General features: G+C 45.4%; 1 protein-coding gene and 1 long non-coding RNA gene across 7 annotated transcripts in view; one reads left to right on the top strand and one right to left on the bottom strand.

Annotated features, from left to right (window-relative positions):
* Pbx1 (pre B cell leukemia homeobox 1) overlaps positions 1–24,148 on the top strand; it is a 313,002-nt gene that overhangs the window by 13,704 nt on the left and 275,150 nt on the right. The gene's annotated exons all lie outside the window — the stretch shown is intronic.
* Positions 17,168–24,148, bottom strand: part of Gm51671 — a 55,325-nt gene continuing 48,344 nt past the window's right edge. The window contains exon 2 of the long non-coding RNA XR_003948152.1: positions 17,168–24,148. This exon is cut by the window's right edge and continues 22,095 nt beyond it. This is a non-coding gene — a long non-coding RNA (predicted gene, 51671).

Here is a 24,148-nt window from a genome sequence, read left to right as displayed (position 1 = left end):
TAAGACAAACTGAGAAGGGGGGAAAGGGGTGGAATTTGAAGAAAAAAATGTTTATGACGGAAGCCTTCGGCTGGGGGCCAGTGTGCTGTCATCTACCTGCTGGCTTGGCAACGGCAGCAAATAATGTTGCATGTGTACTATGTATTTGTAACTGTGGGATCCTAGATTGGAAATCTCATGGAATGTATGAGGAAACATGTTCTACCTTTCTGTTGCTCATGAAGTCAAGCCCAGAAAGTTTGGAAGTCTTGAGTTTGCTTCCACCATAGACCTGTCGTGTGACTTGGTGATCTTCTGTCATTCCTCATAACTGTCAGTGAAACGTTTTGGAAATGTTATTAAAGTGAGTTTTTTTGGTTTTTGTTTTGTTTTTTGTTTTGTTTTTTTTTTGTTTTTGATTATTATTATTATTATTACTTTTTTTTAAAAAGAAAGATGCTTGGTTTTACCTGCAAATGTGTTAACAGCCAGGGGAAAAAGGAAAGTTGACATTTTTGTCTTGCTTTCAGACCAGTTGAATCTGCCAGCAGCAGCTCAAAGGAATACATTTACCTGGTGGTCTGGGCTAAACTAAACCTGGAAAAGAGTAGCAGGTTGTTTTTTTTTTTTCCACTGAAGGTTTTGGGTGATTTGAGATCTCAAGTGTTGCCGCTCTCAGGAGATTTCTAATAATTACCACTGTTAATAGGGCTGAAACTTGGCATTTATATTTCGTCCCTAACAAAGAAAGCCTCCTTGAGAGAACCCGGCTGAGCCCAGCTGGCATCCTTCTGGAAGGCGGGAGCAGCTAGCTCTGAGAGCCCAGAGCTAATTCTTTGCCACACAGGGCAAGCAGAGGCTGGAGCCTCCTCCTAGCAGCCCACATGAACACACAGTTAAAACAAAGAGCAGGCACCTGGGCTCAGCTCGCCTTTGTGTGGCCCTCTTGCTAGGGAGTCTGTAATCATCTCTAAGGCCTTAGGAGGATAAATCCCAAGTAGGTATCGGTCAGTGGTGATGCTGGCTAGATAGGAGTAAGAAGTCATGGTGTGGTTTGGGGAGCTGAATCCTTTGCAGGGGATGAGGGGAAGAATAAAGAAGGAGAGAGAGAGAGAGAGAGAGAGAGAGAGAGAGAGAGAGAGAGAGAGAGAGAGCACCCAACAATAAATAAGAATATTCAAGACATAAGAAAGTGTTTTTTGCCTTAATCAGGGGAAGAAATGAGAAATTGAGGGTGTTGGAGGAAGTTGGGGTGGTAAAGGAGTTTGATGAAGAGCCTGGTGCTCAGGGGACAGATCCTCCCAAGGCACAATCTCACATGAGGATCTGAGCCTAACAGAGGCACCAGGGTGTAGTGGCTGAGTCATCACAGATCCACAACAGACTAGCCCTGGTACAGCCCTGCAGCAGCTGGGAATGCACAGGGAGGCTGTTAGGCAGACACTCAGGGTCACTCTCGGGGTCTTGTCTCAAGTCCCCAGTGCAGATCTGCAAGGCTTGAGCTGAACTTTGCTACCCCGGTGCTTGGCCCTGGAGGCCGAGGATCGGCTGGGAGCACTGCAGGCCAGGCTCCTCTCATTCCTCCAGGCTGACCCCAAGGGTGACAGGAGAACGGTCTTCCTGGAAAGCATCCTCTTGCTCTGGAGTCTTGCTTCCTTTACGGAACACTTTTAGTGTGGGGCTGGATTCCCCGATGATGCCAGCAGGGCCCCCAGGCTTCCTACTCTGGGCTGTGCCTGTGCTGTTTGGGCTTCCAGCAGTGGGGGCTGCTTTCTCAAATGCACGCTTCAACCCTGGAGGAGGTTTTGCATAAAGAAGTGAGATTCGGTAGGGGGTGGGGTAGGGGCAGCTCTTTCCTTAGTTGCCTCTGTTTCATCTCTGATCAACAAATAGCCCAGTTGTTGCTTCATCTATCGAATTGGATTAAATCGCAAAACTTGGAGTTACTCTGAAATCCCTCCCATCCTGCCTTCTTTATCTCTCAGCTATTATGGGGAGTGCAGCACTTACCCTGGGGAAATTTTTAACCCTAAGAACCTTGATGTACTTTAAACAGCTTTGACATTTGTTAAGCTTGGTGTGATTTCTTGAACACTCAGAGAAGGCTCCAGGACTTCTATGCTACCTAGTTTCTTGTATGTCCCCTTGCCTTGTTTCAGAGACTTGTGTGAAGAGAGGCCTTTAGCCACCTGATTTTTGCCAGTTTTTAGAAACCCGGACAACTTCTTTGGGGTACTGTGAACACAGTTGTGTCCCCTCCCCCACCAAGCTGGCTGGAGCCAGGGCAGGAAGGGGCTGTCATCAGGCTTCTGCTGAAAGTCCCTGGACTTTATTTTTCTTCTTCGAAAGTTACACTTGGAAAGATGCACTTGACGTGAAGTTGTTATTCTTCAATGGATCTGTGTGCTTTTCTGTGATTGCCCATCTACAGCATGGTGGGGCGGCACCCCCTTACCCCGGAAACGTAGCATTGCATTCTTGTGGGCAGGCAGAAGCCAGCCACGTTGGTGTGCCTCACAACTAGGAAACATATCTATGACTTAGTTCTCTCCATAAATTTTCAAGAGCCTAGTGTCTGACCAGTCCACAGAAGAACTAGGCTCATTATAAGCTCCATAGGATCTTTCCCTTCCTTGTGCTCCTGGGGTAGAGGATGGAAGGGTTCTTTCTGGTGCAGGTCAGGCGTTCCCTGTGTAATGTGGATTGGCACAGGTGCAGCTAAGATAGAAGGAGAGCAACACTAACAGCTGTCTAGTGACAGTGAAAGAGACAGGGAGGCAGTTGCTTATCCTTACTTACCTCCTCTCCTGGGTGTCTCTGTCCAGGCTGGGATGTTTTGGTAGCATCGTTGATGGTTTTTATCAATACAAAGGAAATCTCCTCGCTGGCTCTGTTTTGGCCTAAGTATGCATAGGCTAGTTGACATGCTAAGATCCCCGTGTCATCTACCCCTTCACCTGTAATGCCACCTCATGAATATCACTTGTGTGGAGGCCATATGAGGTTATATTATTTATAAGCAAACTTTACCAAATATCTATAGACATCTGTTGGGGAACTACTGGCTGAGTCGAGAAAAAGTTCAACTCTCCTCTGGTTGGATTGATGTATTCAGTGTAGAAGTATATGTGTTTAGGGGTCTTTGTGTGGCTTGACATGGCCAAAGAAGAATCCCATATTCTGTCTCCACCTTCTTACTGCTTTAGTCATGGACAAATATGTATGTCTCTTGCCTGCTGGCCAGATCACTGTGAAGGAGGAAGAACAAGGCTATGCCAACCACAGCACTTACATTTAAGAAGCTCACAGTCCCACAGGGTGCCTGAGTCACGGTCATAGTCACTGTACCATGGGACATTGACTCAAGCCTGTAGACAAGAGTGGGACATGTTTTTAGGACCAGGAACATGGCTATAAAAGTCTTCAGAACCAGGTTTCATGGCCACCCTGGCCGCCCCATGGAGAAAGAAGCATGCTGGCTTTGAAGCAAATGGTTCTAATTTTATGCTTAGGCAGTCTGAGAAATTACTATGTTTGAGGCCTTGCCTGTTGTTTAAGTAACCTCTTTCATTTCCGCCTTGCCTTTCCCTCTTCAGACGCTCTTGTTCTCTTCCTCCCCTGGGCCAGCCCCTCCCCCCACCCCCTTCCAAATTGCTATTTGCCAAACTTGTGACCTGAGACCACTTGGCATTTCCCTGGGATGGCTGGAATTTACCACCCTCCGAATAGGTATTCTGTGACATTTGTTCACCTGGGCAGCTTAAGCTTCGTGGCCTCTATCTGCCAGGGAGGAAGCTTGAAATTTGCCTCTGTGCTCCAGGGTTCTTGCTAGCAGGGAGACAAACAATGGTGTGCCCTGGAAGGTGGAATTAATTTTTATCATGGTGAACACGCACATATAATATGTATATACTCATATGCACATTTATTATGTGTTTCATAAATGCATGTAGACAATTGGCGCATTATCTGTCATTCTCTAGTCATTATTTTAACAAATTCGATTTTCATGGTTAGCTTCATCTTGCACGTTCATCCCCGCCCCTCCACCGCTCTTCTGTTTCTTCATCCCCTTCCATGCTAGGAGAAGACTTAGGATTCACTTACGGCTCCTTGAGGCCTCCTACTTTAGACCACCTGTTTAGGATCCCTGTTTATAAGGTTTATAATACTTGGAATGATGGCTTTCCCACTGTGGCCTGCCCTTCTGCTGGTAAGGAAATAGCTACCTGTCTCTTTACATCAAACTGGTCTGAGAACTTGTTCAATGCAGTTACCAGGACAGACTAGCCCTGGAGGCTTCTTTGACCCCCAAGAATGTGAAAACTCACCCACCACCGTCTGTCTGTCTGGCTATCAACCAAGGTAGAGAAGCGGGCTGTGTAGCTAGAGAAACTGTTGCTTTGTGCTTGTGTCCTCTAAGTGATCCCGGGACATGAGGGATGGGGCAAGATTGGCGGGCAGACAGGCAAGATGGTGGGCAGACAGGCAAGATGGCCGGCAGACAGGCTGACGTGGTTCATCTCTGAGTGAGACTGGGTAGAATATAGAATACATCAGCAAAAACAGAGTCCTCCCTTTTCAGTGGGACAGAAACTTCTGTCCACATGTCAGTGACTGGATGTGCCAAAGCCCTTGCTATATCTGGAGCTACTGTCACTATTCCAGTGTTCGGAGACAGGGGATTGAGGCTCACAGTTTAAGGAGGGTCCCTCAATGCACAGTGCCTGAGAAGCTGAGGCAGGACCTGTTTTACCCAATGGAAATTGTTCTCCACAAGCATCCATCTTTAGGAAGTGGCTCTTCAGGTAGGAATTCTTCTGGGAGGCTCAGGAATCCACACCCAGTTGTATAAATCTCATCTAGATGACTTCCCTGCACTCATTTCTGGTCCTGTTTCTTGGCTCAAAACAATTGAGCTGCCCCAGGACTGTCCTCGCAGCCACATGTGCATAGAAAGAGGGTTAAGGTAAATGTAAAAAAAAAAAAATGTAAGTCTAAATTCTTCATAGGGCCCACTGCCCATTTTCATTAGGCCTTTGGCCATTTCCATTCAGGCAATGAGCGTGACTTTTAACAAGTGGTCTCCGTCTGGCTTGACCATCCTAGCTGTGTGTACTACCTCAGAAACTTACCATTTGGACAGAAACCCATCCTCAGGAGGCCCAGGGCATTATTCATACAAACGTTTCTGGCCTTGCCTTCTTCCTGTTCTCTTAGCCTTCTGCATAAGGGGCCCTTCCATGATTCCTTGGCACCACTGAAGAGCCCTGATTCTTCAGTTCCACAGCCACCCTTGGCTCAAGACTAAAACTTCTCTCTTTTTCCCACGTGGCACGTGTGTGGTTTGTGTGTCTGAGTTTTGGAGATGGAAAATCTGCTTCCCAAGATGTCCCAGTGGTCCAGAGAGCAGCCTGCTAGACACTATGGGGGGAGGTGCAACTTTGTCATGGTGTCACCTCCTTCATCTCAGGTGTAGGAAGAGGGCAGATTAGTAACAACAATAATAAATCAATGCATCTATGTGTAACATTCTATAAAAAGTCAAGTCATCTCTGTGTAATGTTATTGTTTAGAAGACAGTACCACACCCAGAAGACCTTCAGAAGGGACATGAAATAAATTCACTTTTAGTCAAACTACCCAAGCTCAGAACCCAATCTCCATTTGGGGTTTCCTTGTGTTTACACCCTCTCCCTGTCATTTTCTGATGCTAGGCTCAGGGACCAGATTCTCTTCTTTTTCTGAGCACGCATGCATCTTGTTTATTCATTGCTCACCTCACATCGACGAAGGCCTTTGGCAGCTAAGTAAGATGGCCAAGTGGTCCAAGGGACTTGGCTAAATAGAGGTGAAAGGCATTTAAAATAAATGCAAGGGATGGTTAGTAGGCGAAACGGTGGATGTTGGCCATCCTTCCTCTTTACCAACTTCCCAGGCTGCCCTTTAGATTAACTTAGCAGCTTCTTCACTTGAGACTCTAGAGACAGTGGCTATGGTTTTGACTTAGCCTTTCTAAGCAACAATAGCAAAGGAAAAACAAAAAAGATTCACTTCAAAGTTTTAAAAAGTTAGAATCGAATATATGAATAAGTTGTGTAGGGAAAGCAGAATCTTTTTTTTCTTATGCAAAATTTATTTCTTATTGTAGAGCAGAAAGGATTCCAGAAGTGGCACAATGGGCGTCATTCTTGAAGATATAATAAATTATTATATTTTACTGAAGCCCTTAATACAGACTTCCATTATAATTATTGGTTTACGATCCATTTTCCTCATTAGACTGTGGATTTCTTGAAAATAATTTGTGTAGATTTTAATGTCCACAAACCAGCAGCTACTCAATATTCTTGGCCCAGATACCATTAAGAAACTTATGATCTGCTACAAACAAGCACAGGCATAGATCTATTGGGTCAAGAAGTGCCATACAGAGGTATAAACATTTTATCTTTTGTAAAATAGTTTGTAAGATTGCTTAAAATACTTGCTCAGTTCATCTTGCTGTAGCTTGTGGGTTGAATTCTTTTAGTCAAGAGAGATGGGGAACAAACCACCAGAATGAAGTTACCTCTAACAGGACAGGTGACTATCATAGATTTTTTTCCCTTTCACATCAGTTAGTTCTATTATAGGACGTCGGTCCCATGCCTGAGTCATAGGATGAGAGTGGGTGGGGACATTTTTCCAGTCTGCTGTTAACCTAGCAAATTTGACGAGGAGACCTATGGTTCAAGGCATCTTGAACAGCAAGGTGCCTCTACCTCTACCTCCTCCCCATAGATAACTATGAATCCCAAGACCAGGAAAGACGTTTGATTTGAACATACATATGAAATAGAAACTTGAGAAGCAAACAACGACTATTATAAGCATGTAATTTTTAGTTGTTTGTTCAGACTTTTACAGCAGAGAGTTTTCACCTTATTTCCCTTTTCATCTCATTGCATTGGTAAGCCAAGCATATGCAAGACTGAACCTTGTCCTTACATTGCTTACCTTTGGGAGAAAAGCATTTGGGGCAGCTTTGGTCAAGTGTGCTCTTAAGGTGTGACCGGAACCAGTCTCTCCTGAGATTGTGAGCTTCACCTTGGAAATGCTGAACTAGCTAGTCAGACTGTAGTCCATTGCTTGTCTGAAATGGTGCATTATATATAGAATCTCCGTCTCTCTCTGTCTTAGTCTCTCTCTGTATATGTGTGTCTGTTTAAATTATTTGATTTTGTTATATGTGTATGGGTGTTTTGCCTGCATCTTTATACCAGTTATGTGCCTGGTGCCCTTGGAAGCTAGAAGAGAGAGCATCATATCTTCTGAAACTGCATTCACAGATGGCTGTGAGCCCCCATGTGGTTGCTGGGAATGGAACGTGTATCCTCTGGAAGAACAACCAGTGCCCTTAACCACTGATCCATCTCTCCAGACTCCCAGTAAATGTTTTTTGATACTCAACAAACGTTACTAGAGGAAGCAGAGAAGGAGGGGGAAAGTCACAGATAGTTTATCTCTATCTACTTTGGGTTTAATTATTTTAGACTGAGTGAGCATCTTATGAAGTTGTTTTTAAAGTCAGTGTTCTCTGCCCTAAGGGTGCCAGCTTCTAAATTTTGCGTAGGGTTTGCACGTGATGAGTGGAAGCGAGCCATGGGATGGAAATGCCTTCAGTGAAGTGCACACCCAGAGAAGTTTGTGGTTCAATCAACCTGTTAGTGAATGGGGGGCGGGGGTGGGTGAGGGAGTTCATGAATAGCGTCTCTGTTTTCTGAGCTGTGATCTTGGACTTTGGGATTAGGAAGTGTGAGAGGGTTTCTGTGGAGGAGATGATGGGGTGGGAGGTGTGCACACGGGGACACATGAGAACCGTGTAAAGACAAGTGATAATCAGATTTAGGAAGCCGGCTAGACAGACCCTTTCAGTTGAGAGGCGGAGGTGGGAGGGAAAGCTGCTTCTCTAATGAGGGGCTCGAGTTTCAGCGCCTTCTCCTTTATCCCCATTCACAAATGGTCCGTCTTTCCCCTTCTGTAAAACCTATTCCCGCTCCACAGATTACACTAACTTTCTGTCTGCTTCTGCTAATTTTGTTTACTTTTCTTTCCTGTGCAGTGCATCAAACTGGAATGGTGGAAAAGGACTCCTCTGTCTTATAATAATACTTAAAAAAAAACAAAAAACAAAAAACAAACCCTAAGAAGTGGAAGTAGGAATTTATTTATTTAAGGTACAGCAACTCAGAACCTTATGCTAGGGGAATATTGTAACAGAATAGGGGACTCTCATCAGCAACCCACACACCCCACTCTGCTGTGAGCATGTGTAATTTAAACCTCTCCCTGGGGATGAGTCAAGGAAAGATTGACCCCCACCTTCCCTGCAGTCCCCCCAAACCCCCACCACTGGGGAAATTCCTAGCAGGGACAGAGTCTGTGATATCTCAAAGCTGGCTGTCACTTGTCAGGGTCAGGCCCCGGGGACACCCTTCCCCCAGTCCTGGGGTAGTTCTAATGATTCTGAGAGGTAGGAAGCAGCTCTGTGTGCCCCAGTAACCTCCCTTCTCAGCCCTCTTCAGTGTTGACTCCTACATTCCTTTGTGGGGTCATTGTAGAGTCTTGTCCTAGGGAGTGTCTTGAGCAAAGATCTTTTGGGGAAGGCTTTGAGAAGGTCGTGTCCTTTGGCTTGCTTTGGAGACAACTAGAAGCAGGTCTCTTCTGGGATTCTTTTTAGTGGTAGGGGCGGGGGTTCAGTTTCTTATTCCTCAGAACCACAGGCTCTTGAGATTCCTCCTCCTTGTTCTCCACTGCTATGAAATGCACCTTAATTTTGCAATCCCAGGAGCTAACATCTGTACATGTCTATCTGTAGATATCTACATATGGAAGAAGTTTTTATATATGTCTCTGTGGCCTTTCAGTTTGCTCATGTAACTAAATACATTTCAGCACCTAGGCTCTTCTCTCTAGCATCCTTTGGAATAATGGTGATACATTCTTTCAAACACCCAACACAAGGATCCTTGTGGGGTATAAAGTGGGAAGCAGGCAGTCTAACTTGACGGGTACATGGGAGGCATGTGCTGCCCTCAAACTCTAGGGGATAATAGGGTCTGTTGAAGAATCCTGATTCCTTCATTGTTTTGCTGTCTAAACCAGACCAGATAGGAAAATGTATGCACTCTCCAGTTTCTAAGGATTCCATCTCTTATGTTTGTATTGGTGGAATGAGTTCTCGGATGGACAGGAGACAAAGTGGGTGTGCTACCTACAGAAGGAAGACGTGCGTTTCATTGATGTTTAGGAGGCTGTGCGTGGTTGGAAATGCTGACTTTCCCCCCCTTACAAGAAGCATTCGACACAGTAGTATTAGCATAATGAATGTTCAACAAATGAACGTCTTCCCCTTTTCATTCCCAAGGAAGAGTGGAAACACAGAAGCCCATTTGGAGCACCCTCATGAAGCCTGCTCTGCAGAGTTCGTAAATAACAAGGGCCACCCCGCTCAGGACAGTTTCTTGTATGTCACACGAGTACTGACTGTATTCTTTATTCAGTCATTTTTCACCTTGGGGAGCTGTGAATCTCCTCAGAGCTGTGCTTGTAATGTGCTTTGTAAATTACAAAGCACCACACGACTTTAAAGTTTCTCTTCTAGCCCGTGCTGTCACAGCTGCCTGTGACTCTTGAGGGAGAGAAAGAAGTCGCAGGGTGGCAGGCGTGTGGAGGGCGCAGATGTAGAAACCTTGCAAAACAGGGAGTTGGTGGAGCATACGGAGGATATGGAGCTGGGGATCCCGGGAGAATCAGGCAGAGAGGCGTGATTGAGGGTTAGCTGATAGGAATGGAGTCCGTTCCCCATGGCAGAAACTTGAATGTAGTGCTTACCTGTTCACAGGAGGCCAGTACAGCAGTCCACGTGGATTCTGTAGAGAATGAAACATAGTTTCAATCTCACACCTGATTTAGAGAGAGAGAGACAGAGACAGAGACAGAGACAGAGAGACACAGAGAGAGAGACAGAGACAGAGAGACAGAGACAGAGACAGAGACAGAGACAGAGACAGATTTATAGAAGAATTGAATGATGAGGTACTGGGGCAAAGGGAAATTCTTTGCCGGAGGTTAGGCAGCTATGCTCTGCTTGTACGTGTCTCCACGCCACAGGCCCTGGGCTCACGTAGTTAGAACATCAGATGCATGCATGCTCCAATGTCATTTCTTCAGGTAAAGTATACTAGTGTCTTTCCTATTTTTCCTCTTAGTAGAATGTTTAAACCGTATGAGCCATAGTTCACGAAGGTGAGAGCCGAAGAGAACTTGCAGGGTTGGTTCTCTCTTTCCATCGTGTGGGTGGGTTCCGAGGACCAAGCTCAGGCCAGCACGCTTTGGTAGCAAGGCTTTTACCTCCCGAGCCACTTCTCCAGCCCTGTACTGGCTGGCGTCTGACTGTTTTTTGTTCCAGAAATGTGTGGGCCTGATTTTGGTAACATGTATGGTATGTTCTAAGAACACTCCTTTGTAGAAGCAATGTGTGGTGCTGCCAGGAGCCCTGGAGGAGGTGCTTGCATTCCCACTCTGAGGAATTGGTCTCATTTCTAAGGGACCAGGCTCTGCCCGCATGCTTTGTAAGATCCTTTCCAGGCCTATAGTCCTGGAACTCCCCTTTCCAGGGTGAGGAGCCCTTTGTAATGTGAGTTCGAGACCTGCTTTCTGTCTGTCTTTTCTGTTACTTGTTAAGGGAGCTTGGGGTATCCAGTTTTTGTGGAGCTAGGACATCATGAATTCTCCTGTGTGTTCAGTGGTTCTCTTGCTTAAAAGAATGCAGTGGTAGAGGTTTTTAATGTGTAGGACTCCCTACCTAATTGTTTCTCAGGGCACTTAGTGAATGGTCATCTCACTGGCCTACTGATCCGTCTTTATAGGTGTGTGCCCTCGAGGATGTGTGTGCCCACGCGTGCATATGTGTGCCCCAGTGTGTGTGTGTGTGTGTGTGTGTGTGTGTGTGTGTGTGTGTGTGTGTGTGTGTGTGTGTGTGAAGCTGAGGAACTAAGGCTGCAGTCTCCTGCAGCAGGTCACATGGGAAGCAGCCTTGCCCACACTGCCCCACAGTGTTCTCAGGAGAGGCAGGGTGACAGGTGACAGGTGACAGGTGTTGGAAGCACCATTTCTTCCAGCTTCCCCTTCCTATCCCTCTCTGACTCTCCTACTTAGTCCCTACTTCTATGCAAGAACAGAGGGAAAGGAGCTCTGGGGACACAAGGGTGCCATGCCACCAGTACCTGTCCTGCTTGGATAGATGGGCACCTGGGTATCTTGAAAATTGAAATCTGAAGACCAAAAGAAAGAGAGAAGACAGACAACCAACAACTCCCCCCGCTACCACCACCACCAAACAACAAAACACTTAGCAGTGAAGACACAACCGCTGGCCTTACTCATGGGCCCAGAGTGCTTGAGCCTGCCATCCCTAGAAGCTGGAAACCCTCCTGGCCACATGTGGTCCGAGAGGTTCCAGACTGAGGGCCAGCGGATGAACAGGTGAGACACAGGCCTGTAGTGCACAGTACAGAAAGCAGTAGTTTGTAGAGGTGAAAATTTTAACCCGTCTTTTACCAAGCACAACAAAGACAAACTGGCTTTCCCTGTGGTTTCTGCTCTGTGCTGGTGACTTTCATTATTATTATTATTATTATTATTATTATTATTATTATTATTATTGTTATTATTTTAAGAAAATATAGTTTGGGATTCTTGGGATCAGACCCACCGTCATAATTACACACAGGTACTGAGGAAAAGGTAGACTTAGGATTAAACACCCTGAGCTTCCAGGACAAGGGTGGAGGGTGCTGTGATTTGTAACTCTCAATGTATGCAGGGTACTTTTTTTTAAATTTAGTTTTTGACTTTTAGAAAGCGGTAAGTATGATCTGCCTCCTGTTGCCCCTTACCCCCACTCCCCTTCCCACCCCAGCTCCTTGCTCTTTTTGTCCTTCCCTTTGTCTACAAATCTACCATGGCTTTATTAGGAATTCCCTTTGGTTTATGAATGAATGAACGAACGAATGAACGAACAAACGAGGGAGGGAGGGAGGGAATGGGAGATGGAGGGAAAGACTGACTGAAAGGACAAAACAAAACTAGCTCTTGTCTGGCAGTCTGTAGTCGCCTTAAGGAACTCAGTCCCTACATTCTGTTTCCTTGAGTGGATCCCCCAGTTTTTTCCTTTTGTTCCCATGGAGCAGAAGCTGCTGGCCCGCCCGCCCCGTTTCTACCCTCTAACTTCACTTTTGCCTTTCCTGTTGTTTAAGGAGAATCTTGCTCTCTCTAGATTTTCTTTTTCTTTTCTTTCTTTTTCTTTTCTTTTTTTTTTTTCTTTTTCTTTTTCTTTTTCTTTTTTTTTTTTTTTTTTTGATACTGGAGCCTCCAGAGCTGACGGTTTCTCCCTGCTGGCGCCTCTCTCTCTCTCCCTCCCCTCCCCTCCCCCCCAACCCCCTCCCTCATGGAGGGTTCATCCAAAGTTCGAATCCAGACTCTGAACAAAGTGGCGCAGACCTTTTCCTGACTCCTCACCCTTTGTCCTCGTCACCCTGTGACAGACAGGAATCAAATGCTCAGGACCCAGCAGCAAGAGGGGCAGTCGGGGAGGGAGGAGGGAAGTTCGCTTAACTGGCTGGGCCTTTAACTTCTCTGGAAGGGGGGTGGTGGGAGAGGGAAAGAAGAGGAGGAGGAGAAGGAGGAGGAGGAGGAGGAGGAGGAGGAGGAGGAGGAGGAGGAGGAGGAGGCTGGCAGCAGGAGTAGAGGCCCCAGAAAGGATTTTTTTTTTCTGTTGTTTAAGTTTCCCCAGGCACGTACTGAGCATTCCCAACCTTGCAGACAGTTTCATCTGGTTTCTGTTTGAGGAGAAGGGAGAGAGGGTGAACAGCTAAACGAAGGGCCGGGGAGGGGAAAAGAACAGACCTGAAAATGGTACCTGTGCGGCTGTCTTCAGACATCTGGATTCTACAGTGAGGAAAAAAACAAGTCTCTGAGATCTCAGGGTTCACGTTTTTGGAGGTGGATTACACATTTCAGGACACCAGAGGACCATAGAGCAAATTACTTCTTCCACAGTGCTAAATGGTCCCCTGGTGCCCTGGGAAGAGCCCGTTTACTTCCAAAAGGTGAGTTGTTTATTGCCAGAGAGTAGAATATTGGCTGTAATGCAGGCCCATCCATCCTCTCTCATCCCTGCGAGGTATTTAGGGTGTAGGTGATATTAGCCACCTGTCACCACCAGGAAGGGGGCTGACAGATAAGTTCTGATTTTTCTTCCTCAGACTGAGGTGCTGGGGGGGGTGGGGGAAGTGACTTTCCCAAGGTCTTAGAGTGAGAGGGGACGGAGGTAGATGCCATTCCTTTCTGTTGTTTTGGTGTTTGTGCACGTGTTTGTGTGTGGGTAGGTACATGTGTAAACCAGCTACTTCAGCCGCCATTTCTTTAGATGCCCTTCCCCTGTTGGAGACAGGGTTTCACACTGGCCTGGGGCTCACTAAGGAGCATAGGCTGGTCAGAGAGCCCTGAAATCCTTCTTCCTCCTGCCTCCACTTTCTGAAGGCTGTGCTTTCAAGCATTGGCTACCATACCTGCCTTTTTTTTTCTTTTAATTTTTAAATAATAGGGATTCTGGGGCTCAAATTCAGGTCTGCCTGCTCTCAAGACAAGCCCATCAACTGAGTCGTCTCTCAGGCCTTTGGATTAAATTTCTATTCCAGTTGCAATGACTTGTTTCTTGGATTAAAAATAAAAAGAAACAAAAACCAAAAAACAGTACCCTAAGTCACTTGTTGGCTTGAGCCGACCCTGGAAAGAGTGGGAGGATAAAAAGATGGGAACTCTGATATAGCTGTCTCTTGTGAGGCTATGCCAGTGCCTGGCAAATACAGAAGTTGATGCTCACAGTCATCTATTGGATGGAACACAGGGCCCCCAATAGAGAAACTAGAGAAAGTACCTAAGGAACTGAAGGGGTCTGCAACCCTATAGGTGGAACAACAATATGAACTAACCAGTACCCCCAGAGCTCGTGTCTTTAGCTACATATGTAGCAGGAGATGGCCTAGTCAGCCATCATTGGGAGGAGAGGCCCTTGGTCTTGAAAATTATATGCCCCAGTTCAGGGGAGTGCCAGGGCGAGGAAGTGGGAGTCGGTGGGTTGGGGAGCAGGGCAGAGGGAGGGTATACGGGACTTCAGGATAGCATTTGAAATGTAAATGAAGAAAATATCTAATAAAATATTGTTAACAAAAAAAGATGGGGACCGACCAGTGAGCCCAGAAGCAGAGTATTAACCTGATTCTGCTGGGACCATCTGAGAGCATCACAGGGGCCCATCTCTGAGCTCAAGCAGGCCCTGAGCTCACCTACTTGAACTGCTGGCTTTATAGACTCTTCCCACTGCCCTTCCCACTGTGCCTCTGAGGTCAGGACTGCTGAACCCCCATAAACAAGCTGCTAGTGGAAAGTGAATAATGGGGCCTAAATTGGTGAGGAGGAAGTTAAATTGAAAGGTGCTGTTTCTGGTGAGCAGTAATGGGGAGAACAGCCATGTGAAAACTCTCCCTCTCCCTCTCCCTCTCCCTCTCCCTCTCTCTCTCCCTCTCTCTCTCCCTCTCTCTCTCTCTCTCCCTCTCTCTCTCCTTCTCCCTTTCCCTTTCTCTCTCCCTATCCCTTTCCCTCACCCTTTCCCTCTCCCCCCTACGTCTCCCCCTCCCCCCCTCCCTCTCTCCCTCTCCCTCTCTTCCTCTCCCTCTCTCCCTCTCTCCCTCTCCCTTTCTCCCTCTCTCTCTCTCTCTCTCTCTCTCTCTGGAAGTTGGGACCAGGAGAGCTATTGCTTTTCTTCATCTGATGCTAAACATCACTGGGAGGAATAGAGACTCCTGGAATGTGGGGGGTGGGGGAGGTATGGCTTTCACATGGCCCTGGACCATGGGATGGTGGAGGAGGTTGGGAGTGTCAGTGGATGGGGAATTGATTTATCATGTCAGGACTCCTGGGCCCCATTTCTTCTTCTGATCACTGATGTCCAAACTAAACAAAGAAGGTTAGCGATAGCGACTGTTTGAATGTGTGATTACATTCCTAAGTGCTTGCTGAGGTTTTCTGTATCACTGACAAGGTATTGCATTTCACTGGAATAATCTCATAATAATATCCCGAGGTGAGAATTACTACTATTTTAGCAGGGGAGGAAACGGAAGCATAGAGCGATGAGATGAGTCTGTTCAGTGAGGAGTGATGTCCCCTTGTCCTACCAGTGAGAGACTCACCAAAATGGTTGCAATCAAAGGAACATCTTATTCATAAGGGTGCTAGGTAGATTGCTTCTTGAGCATTTCATGCAAATTAAGCATGAAAAAAAAATGAGTCCAGCCTGCCTGGTGGAAGTGATAGCCAAGCCAAGGCAGATCCTGGTTAAGAAAGTCGGCTTCGCAGAAGTAGGAGGCCCCATTTGCATACAATAAATGTTTTAATTACTAATGATCCTTTCCAATTAATTAAAAAGTATGTCTGTCATGGCACTGCTTTCTTGGCAGCGTTTTTATTGGTGATGAGTTTGTACGCATATTTAAGCGGTACGGTGACATGTCTCCTCAGTGTTTCCTAACCCAGGTTCTGTGTAGCTGAACATCTTCTTAGCCGACTTGTGAGTGTTTCCCTATCCTAGAGGTTAAGAAAGGAGAGCTCCGTGCCCCACCCTGGGCCTGGGAGTAACTTGGTGAGCCTGCCCACATTCTAACCATGGCAGCTGCCTTCCCCTGGATCTGTACATCCTATGATATGGAAGAGACAATTTGCAAAGGTGGGGCCCTCTCTGAACCGGGGTACGGTGTTGCTGCTGTTAGATGCAGTCTAGACTTTCCACCTCCCCTGTGGCACTTTTGGCAACTTGACAGGTATAATTGATGAGTTATTCTAAGAATGTGATTCCTGAGTAACTCGGAGTGGGGTGACTATGTTTCTGAGTAGTTAATGCGGCTGGGGTGGGGGTGGGGGGTTTGGGGGGGCTGGAAGGCGGTTGGAGGGTGGGGGCTGGGAGGATGGAAGGAGAAGGGAAGGAGGGTCTTTGTTCAAACCAAGTGAGGTACTAATGCAGATTCAAAGACAGGGAATGCTCTGTGACTGAGGTGTGGGCATTGGGAAGTGACTTTGCCAGCTCACTCCCGCATCCTGGGAAGGGGAATGTGAGTAGCTTGGACCGCTGAGCCTTCATGCCCACTCTTCATGGGTGTCTCATGAGAATTCCCAAAGCAGCTTCCACTGGGTCAAGAGTGTGCGGCCCTGTCTCCCTCTCTCTTTCCCTGCCAGCTATTTCTAGCCCAAGGATGTGCAGATTTGAAGGCGTGAAAAGGAGGAAGGGGCTGAGGTCCTGTTCTTGAGCCTGTTTTCTTTCTCACTGCACTGCCAGAGGGCACAGGAGGTGGCAGCCAAGGCTCTGGGGCATGACCCCCTCAGCTCCTAGGAGCAAGAAAGGATTTGCAGTTGTTTAAGCTTCTGGTCTCTAAGGTCTTGCCCTGTTTCTCACCCCTCTTCATGCACCCATGTCGAATCTCTGTTTCCTCCAACAGTCCCTTCCCCCGAATCCTCCACAGCCTTTCTGATTGTGAGCACTGTCCTCTGTTCCCAGAACTTTCTCCCCTGAACATTCAAGTCAACTATGGCGGGTTCCGCCATCCTCCACTTCACAGAGGAAACTTGGAATTCCTAAACCTAACACTTATTTCTTGATCCAGATACCATTATACTATTGTTTTTTGAATATCAGTAGATTACTGGATCATCCAAACTTATTTGTTTTTCAAATGATGGATGGACCCCCTAGATATCAAGATTACTCCAAAATAATTAACTTGTGACCCCCCCCCCCAAGGCTAAGGGTGCTATGTCTGTCCCAATACTCTCTCCCCTTTCCTTTTGGGAAGAGTTTATCGGAATCTCTGTACATTCCAGTTCAGTGGCTACCCGAAAGGTGCTTTAGTTTGTGTGAAACTTTGTTTTCATTAAAAAAAAAATGGCAAATCTATAAATGTAGTTCTGAGGTCTACTAGATGGGCTAAGTAAGAGACCAAACATCTTTATAAAGAACTGCTGTTTCTTTCCTTTCTTTTAAAGGTTATTTTATGATTTTATGTGTATGGGTGTTTGGCCCATATTTATGTCTGTGCAGCTCTTGCGTACCTGGTGCCTTTCAGGGCCAGGAGAGGGCCTCAGAATACCTGAAACTGGAGTTATCGCCAGCTGTAAGCCACCATGTGGGTGCTGGGAATTGAACCCCTAGAACAATAGCCAGTGCTCTTAACAGCTAACCTGTCTGTCCAGCTCCTTGTCCTTTTTACCTCTTAGCTTTTTCCTAAACTACACCTTTGTGCTTTGGGGAGAAAGATGACCCCTACCTACCTTGGTGCAGGCGCTTGCTTCCCTTGTCTTAGTGTCTCTCCGGGCTCTCGGGTCTCCATTGCTCTTACTTTCCTCAGTGTTGTGCATGTGGGGCTGCTGCTTCCTTCCTTGGGAGACCTTGTTCTTCTCACCTTCCTCCTGTTCTCTCTCCCCTGCTGTTCCAGTTACTGGATCTCCTGGGAACTCATGGCGTAGTGTTATATCTATAATAACTCAGTTTGCACAGCAAGTGGTTATTTCAACTTCCTTCTGTTTGTCCCCACACATCAAAGGTGACTTGAGCCCCATTTAGATATGCAGAGGTGTAAATGCCCCTTACACCTCTGCTTCAGCTGGGGAAAATCACTGCAGAAAGGACAGTCGGTTTCTTGAAACTTAAGTTGAAACTCTAAACTCTGAAAACTTTAAGTGCTGCATTCCCAAAATAAAGGCAACGTGGGAAATCAATTTTAATATATATTACAATACATCTAACATATTATTAACCTTTGACTACGATAGAAGTTATTCAAGAATATTTGTGTTCTTTTCTGGATTAGGATTTTAAAATTTGGTGTGTATTTTTACATAATCTCAGCTATTTTAAGTACTTAATAGTCACAAGTGGCTAGAAATTCTTTTACTGGACTTTATAATATTTAGACACTACTCTCAGAAGTATGGTGAACTCACAAAAACTTTTATTGTCTTGAGTCATGCTGTAGTTCTTTATTTTTTTGTATGCGTTCACTCATCCTTTGTCAGGAAGACCAAGAAGCCAGACCTGCCCGTCATTTTTACAGGGCTCTGAGTGTGTGATACTCTGGCTCAGGCTAGGGGAGGGCTTCACTCTTGGTCAGCCTTGTAACAGCCCTATGTCTGTGCCCAGAATTCTGTTTTATTCTTTGCAGTGACTGAGAGAGCTTGCTGATTCCTCACCATAGCAGTGATGTAGGGTTGTAGGAAGCCATGAATTTTCTGTCTTGCAGAAAGCCACAGAATAGAATCATCACCACCCTGAACTTCCCTTGCACGTTGCTATGGATTTAAGTATTATTTGTTTTTAACCCCCAAATCTCTGGAAACCATGAGAAGTGCCCTTGGGAAGTTATTCTAGTATGCCACGTGGGCAGTGCCAGGAGAGCGATTTTCAATAATGGTCCCATGGTGAAAAACTGGCCATAAAGCAATTGAGGATGACATGAACAATGCTTCTTCCAGCTAAGATGAGCATGGAAAACAAGGTCAGTTACCTGGCTAGATGGTGACAGTGGGAACCTTTTCTTCCCTAAAGAGAGGATGAGCCCTTTGCCCATCTTCAGTGTGCTGCTGCTGATTATTTGATTCGGGGTCACCACCCAGCTGAGCTGAGCTGAGCTTCGCCCAGGAAATCTCCAAACCCATCCAATCGTAGTTAGTGCCTGCACTGCGCTGGCTTCGGGAAAACTCCAGTGGGAAGTCTTATTTATGACGATGATGGTCAAGGTTATGATTATTGACAGCCATTATTATAACCATCATTATTATTTAGTGTTAATCAACAGCTGGATGAAAGGTGCACTAAAGAACACAGAGTTAGTCCTTGTCCCTCCAAATGGCCTCATAAGAAAAGGATGACAGGAAGAGATAACCGGCCTGGACTAGCTAGGAAAAATACATCCTGGGGAAATACAGCTGACAAAAATCAGTCCAAAGGTTATAATTTTTAGGGCTTTGGTAGAGTCTAATATGGCACCCTGAACATAGATTAGCAAAATGCAATGTTCAGTTTCCCAAGAAAGAAAGTGTGTTGCTTCTGCCCAGTTAGAGGGAGTTTTAAAGAACAAATACAGGAAGAAATTGGTCACAATATTATGTTTTGGTGTATAGGTAATGTTAGACTTGTAATTCATGGGTGCATTCCATATCTTTAATGGCTAGAGTAGTCCCTGAAATTTTTTCCTGTGTAGAAAGGTCAAGGCAGAGAGAACAGAAGGGTTTCAAATTGACCCACAAATCCAGGTTGTTACCTGGTAAAACTGGGCTACATTCCTGCATGATGAAAATGTGCCCAATCAGTCAATAGGACTGATTTTTTTCCACAAATAGACTATTTGACAGTGTCTGGGGACATTATGTTTTGGTGAATATGCTGACCTATTTCTATGACATGTGTATTCTTTGCATTTTTTAATAGACTGAATATTATCAGTATCATCAATCTAGACTCACAATAAGCTAGGTTCTTTGAGTCAGCAGAAAGAGTACCAGTTTAAGGAGCAAATGTTTCATTTACCTTGATTTTAACAACTGAGTTAACATTTGATCTTCGGTGTCTGCATTATAATATAGGAATAGTAGTGATCGCCTTCATAGAATATTAAGAATTACAGTGTTCTTTCTGTCATTATAGGCTGCCACATTCTGTCACTGCATTAATCTCTCTCTCTCTTAACTTATGTTGCTCAACTTTTCTAAAAAATTAAAAGAAATATATTTTCTAAGGAACACAGGGCTGAAAGAAAGTGTGTTGGCCAAGACAACGCTGTGCAGGTGGATAGTGTAGCTAGGGGATGAGACCAAAAGGCCTTGTGTGCATTGGGTCTGTTTGTGTGCACCAAGCCTTTGATTCCATGCCATTCATTGCATAGGAAGGCAGTTAAGTCTTGTTCTGGGGTTTAGGCCTTGAGCTGGACTTGACTTCTCTTCTCTTCTCTTCTCTTCTCTTCTCTTCTCTTCTCTTCTCTTCTCTTCTCTTCTCTTCTCTTCTCTTCTCTTCTCTTCTCTTCTCTTCTCTTCCTCCTCCTCCTCCTCCTCCTCCTCCTCCTCCTCCTCCTCCTCCTCCTCTTCTTCTTCTTCTTCTTTCTTGTCTTTGTCTTCATTTTCATTTTTTTGAGACAGGGTTTCTCTGTATATCCCTGGCTGTCCTAGAACTCACTCTGTAGACCAGGCTGGCCTCAAGCTCAGAAATCCGCCTGCCTCTGCTGGGATCACTGCCCAGCTGAGCTGGAGTTCTTGTTGGTTGTGCTTTCTTTGGTTCTATAGATGTCCTGCGTCACATTTCTTTCAAGGAGTGATTCTTTATGGTCTTTGTCACCTCTACTGCTTCTAGTAACATACCCAGGCTTTCCAGGATGAGGTCTCCAAGAACCTTCTATGTTTTATCTTCTCTCAACTTGTCTTTCATGGAAGGAATGGAGCTGATGGCTTTCTCATTGAAAGGATGAGCATTGAAAGGAGCTGCTTGCAAAAAGACCAGTGTAGCTTCCTTTGTCTGATGGTTTCACAGAAGAGCAGTTTGGGAGTTACAGAGATCATTTTCTTTTTTGGTTTTATATATATATATATATATATATATATATATATATATGTATATATATATACACACACACACACACACACACACACACACATATATATATATATGCATGCCTTGGTGTTTTGCCTGCATGTATGTCTATGTAAGGGTATCAAATCACTTAGCGTTGGATTGCAGAAAGTTGTGAGCTGCCTTGTGTGCTGGAAATTGAACTCCCAATCCCAGGAAAAACAACTATGAGTGCTTTTAACCGCTGAACTATCTTTCAAGTCCCAGAGATAATTTTCTACCACACTTCCTGATTATAACCAAAGAATAAGAATTTGCCTAATCTTCCACTGGCCCTCAGAGGGTCTGTGCACTCTTGTTGTTTCCTCCACCTGTAATGACTCTGGTGCCATTTCCATTTTTCTTCCTTCCTTCATTTCTCCCTTCCTTCCTTCCATTTTGGAGAAAGGGTCTCATGTGGCTCAAGTTGGCCTCAAACTCTTTATATAGCCTAAAATAACTTGGCCTTCTGATCCTCCTGCCTCCATCTCCTGAGTGACATAGGTGCATACTCTGTGCTGTGTTTCTGAAGTGCTGGGGACTGAGCCCAGATCTTATGTATGCCTAGAGTCTACCAGCCAACTAAATCCCTAGGCCTCTGAATGTTGCTTTCTTGAAAAGAGGCCATGGTGTCTGCTTTCCCCTCTTGAATTCTTTAAGTATTTTCTGTTGCTCTGAAGTGATATCATGACTAAGACAACTTACAAAAGAGAGCATTTAACAGGGGGCTTGCTTACAGTTTAAGAGGGTGAGTTCATGTGCACCATGGCAGGAAGAGTGGCAGCTGGCAGCCAGGGATGGCATTGGAGCAGTAGCTGAGAGCTTACATCATCTTATCTGAAAGTTGAAGGCAGAGAAAGAGAGACTGGGCCAGGCATGGGCTTTTGGAATCTCTAGGCCTACCCCCAGTGACATACCTCCTCCAAAAAGGCCACACCCCATAATCCTTCCCCATTCTAGTTCTAACAACTAGGGAAACAAGCATTCAGGAGCCTAGTGGGGTCCATTTTCATTCAAAGGACCTCAAGGATCTTCCACATTTTAGGACTTTATTTTTCAGAATTTCAAATTTTAACTGAGTATAGTAACACAGGTTTCTAATTCCAGTATTCTAAGGCTGAAGTACTCAGGTGGATGAGAGTGGCTATCCTTGGCTACAAAAACAGCAAGGAAACAAAACATACCAATTTTGTATGGTCTTTGTGTTGGGGTCTTTCACCATGTTGTAAATGTTATGCTTGAGTTGAATTTGTGGCTTATAAACTCTGGAAATCATCTTTGTGTGTGGATGTGTGTTTTCACATGTTCTTGCATATGTGTATTGATGCACGTGTGCATGTGTGTGTGCCTATAAAGGCCAGAGATTAAGATCTGGCTTCCCGGGGCTGGTGAGATGGCTCAGTGGGTAAGAGCACCCGACTGTTCTTCCGAAGGTCCGGAGTTCAAATCCCAGCAACCACATGGTGGCTCACAACCATCCGTAACGAGATCTGACGCCCTCTTCTGGAGTGTCTGAAGTCAGCTACAGTGTACTTACATATAATTAATAAATAAATAAATCTTTAAAAAAAAAAAAAAAAAAAAGATCTGGCTTCCCCAGTCACTCCAATTTATTGGCTTTTTGAGAGAGTCTCTTATTGAACCTGGAGCTAGCAAGGCATCTCTCTATTTCTGCCTCTCCAGGATTGGAATTACAGATATCAGTTGTCACACATGGCTGGGATCTGGAGGGGCTAAACCATTGCCTTCCATAATCGTAAGATTCTGGTATGCATCTCTCTGCTCCAACACATAAAGATGGTCACTGGACACTCTCTGAGCTCATCCTTAGAGGTCTGTCTCAGGAGCATAGGAACGTCCCAGGACCTTTCTAAAGACTTGGAGCCTACCACAGTCTGTGGTAAACTCTTGGAAAAATCTGATCCCATCTGGCCATGGCATTCATTCCTACCCTTTCTAGGCAGTGAGCTCCACCCTTACCCACAATGCTCTGCTGCTTTTATCCTCCCCACTTTTGAAGGGCTACCTGGGTAGCCACATTTTTCATCAAGAGCCTCGTGCCTGAAATAGCTTGACATTTGTGTGGTGCCTTGAACTACACAGCACATTTCATTTATATGCTTGGATTTGACCTTTAAAGCCACCTGGAGGTTGGAAGGAGAGGTCTCATTATCCCCTTTACATAAAAGGAAGTCAGGCTGGATTGCCTGGGGTTAGCCACAGGGATGGCCCCCGCTTGTCTTTGAATACTGGTTTGTCCTGGCTCTAGCCTGTCCCACCTATCCCTCTTGATGGGCCATTTGTCCCTCCAATCCCCATATACATTCCTTTTTTTTTTTTTTTTAACTTCTGATTTTTTTTTTTTTTTGGAAAGGTATTTTTGCAGGTAGCCCAGACAGTCTGATTTCTTTTCCAAGATTCCTATAGAGACCATATCTAACCTCACTGCTTACCTTTGCTCCTCTTTGATGCTACTATGAACCAGTCCTAGTTCCTTGTTGGGGGATCCACAGTCTCCCTTTCTTTAGGCCTCCTCAAGTGAGTTTGTCTCTCTTCTCTTTCTTTCAGGAAAGCTCACAAGTGCTGGGCATATTTTTATCATGGTATTCCTATGTGAATATTTTGTCAGTGGCTTCTCTTTATTTTCATTCCTTTCTGAAGAAGAGCTAATAGTTCAAACCCTTTACATTATTATTATTACTTACTATTATTATTATTATTAAGGGTTGAGTCTTACAGAAGCTGCCTAGAGTGGCTCTGTCCCTCTATATCTGAGGAAGGCAGAAGGGCACAAGTAAGGATGGGGACAAGTAGGAATGGGGTTTAGACTAGGTGACTCCGAGGATGCTCGTCACTTTCCAGGCCTGTTAAATAGTAGCAATACTTAGGAAACTTGGACCCAGTGAGCACAACCCTTCAGAAGGCCTGCTGCCCAGGTTGAGAGGCTAGGAAGTACATTCTGAATGTCTCTTCTTTGTTGTTTCACTTTTCCTGTTGCTTTGCTAGCCTGGGAAGCTCCTCCCTAGCCCATTTTCTCTCTTTTCTTAACAAGCTTCTGTGTTCTTTTGATACCAGTCGACAAAAGTTGAAGGCAGTTATGTACGCAGCTACAACTCCAGGAAGAATTCTTTTCCAAAGCAAATTTTAGCTCCCAGATGCCAGATAAAGGGCACTGCCAAGCCTGCCGTCATCTGAGCAGTGTGGGCAGCCTTTCCCAAGGTGAACGGCTACCGGTGTTCTTGCTTCCTAGAGCTCCAGAGCTGCTTGACCTAGGTATAATCGGGAGGACTTTTGCATCCAATACACATGTCAGGATTTCCCTAAGTGAGGAAGAGAGACTCTAAAGGTAGGGCTAGGGAGATAGCTCACTTGATAAAATACTTGCCTGGCAAGCATGAGTTTAGTCTCCAAGACCTA

The sequence above is a fragment of the Mus musculus genome, chromosome 1, assembly GCF_000001635.26.
Source record: "Mus musculus strain C57BL/6J chromosome 1, GRCm38.p6 C57BL/6J".
In the NCBI taxonomy this organism is placed as follows: Eukaryota; Metazoa; Chordata; class Mammalia; order Rodentia; family Muridae; genus Mus; species Mus musculus.
Note: the sequence above shows the minus strand (reverse complement) of the source record. Positions and strands in the feature narration are given on the sequence as shown.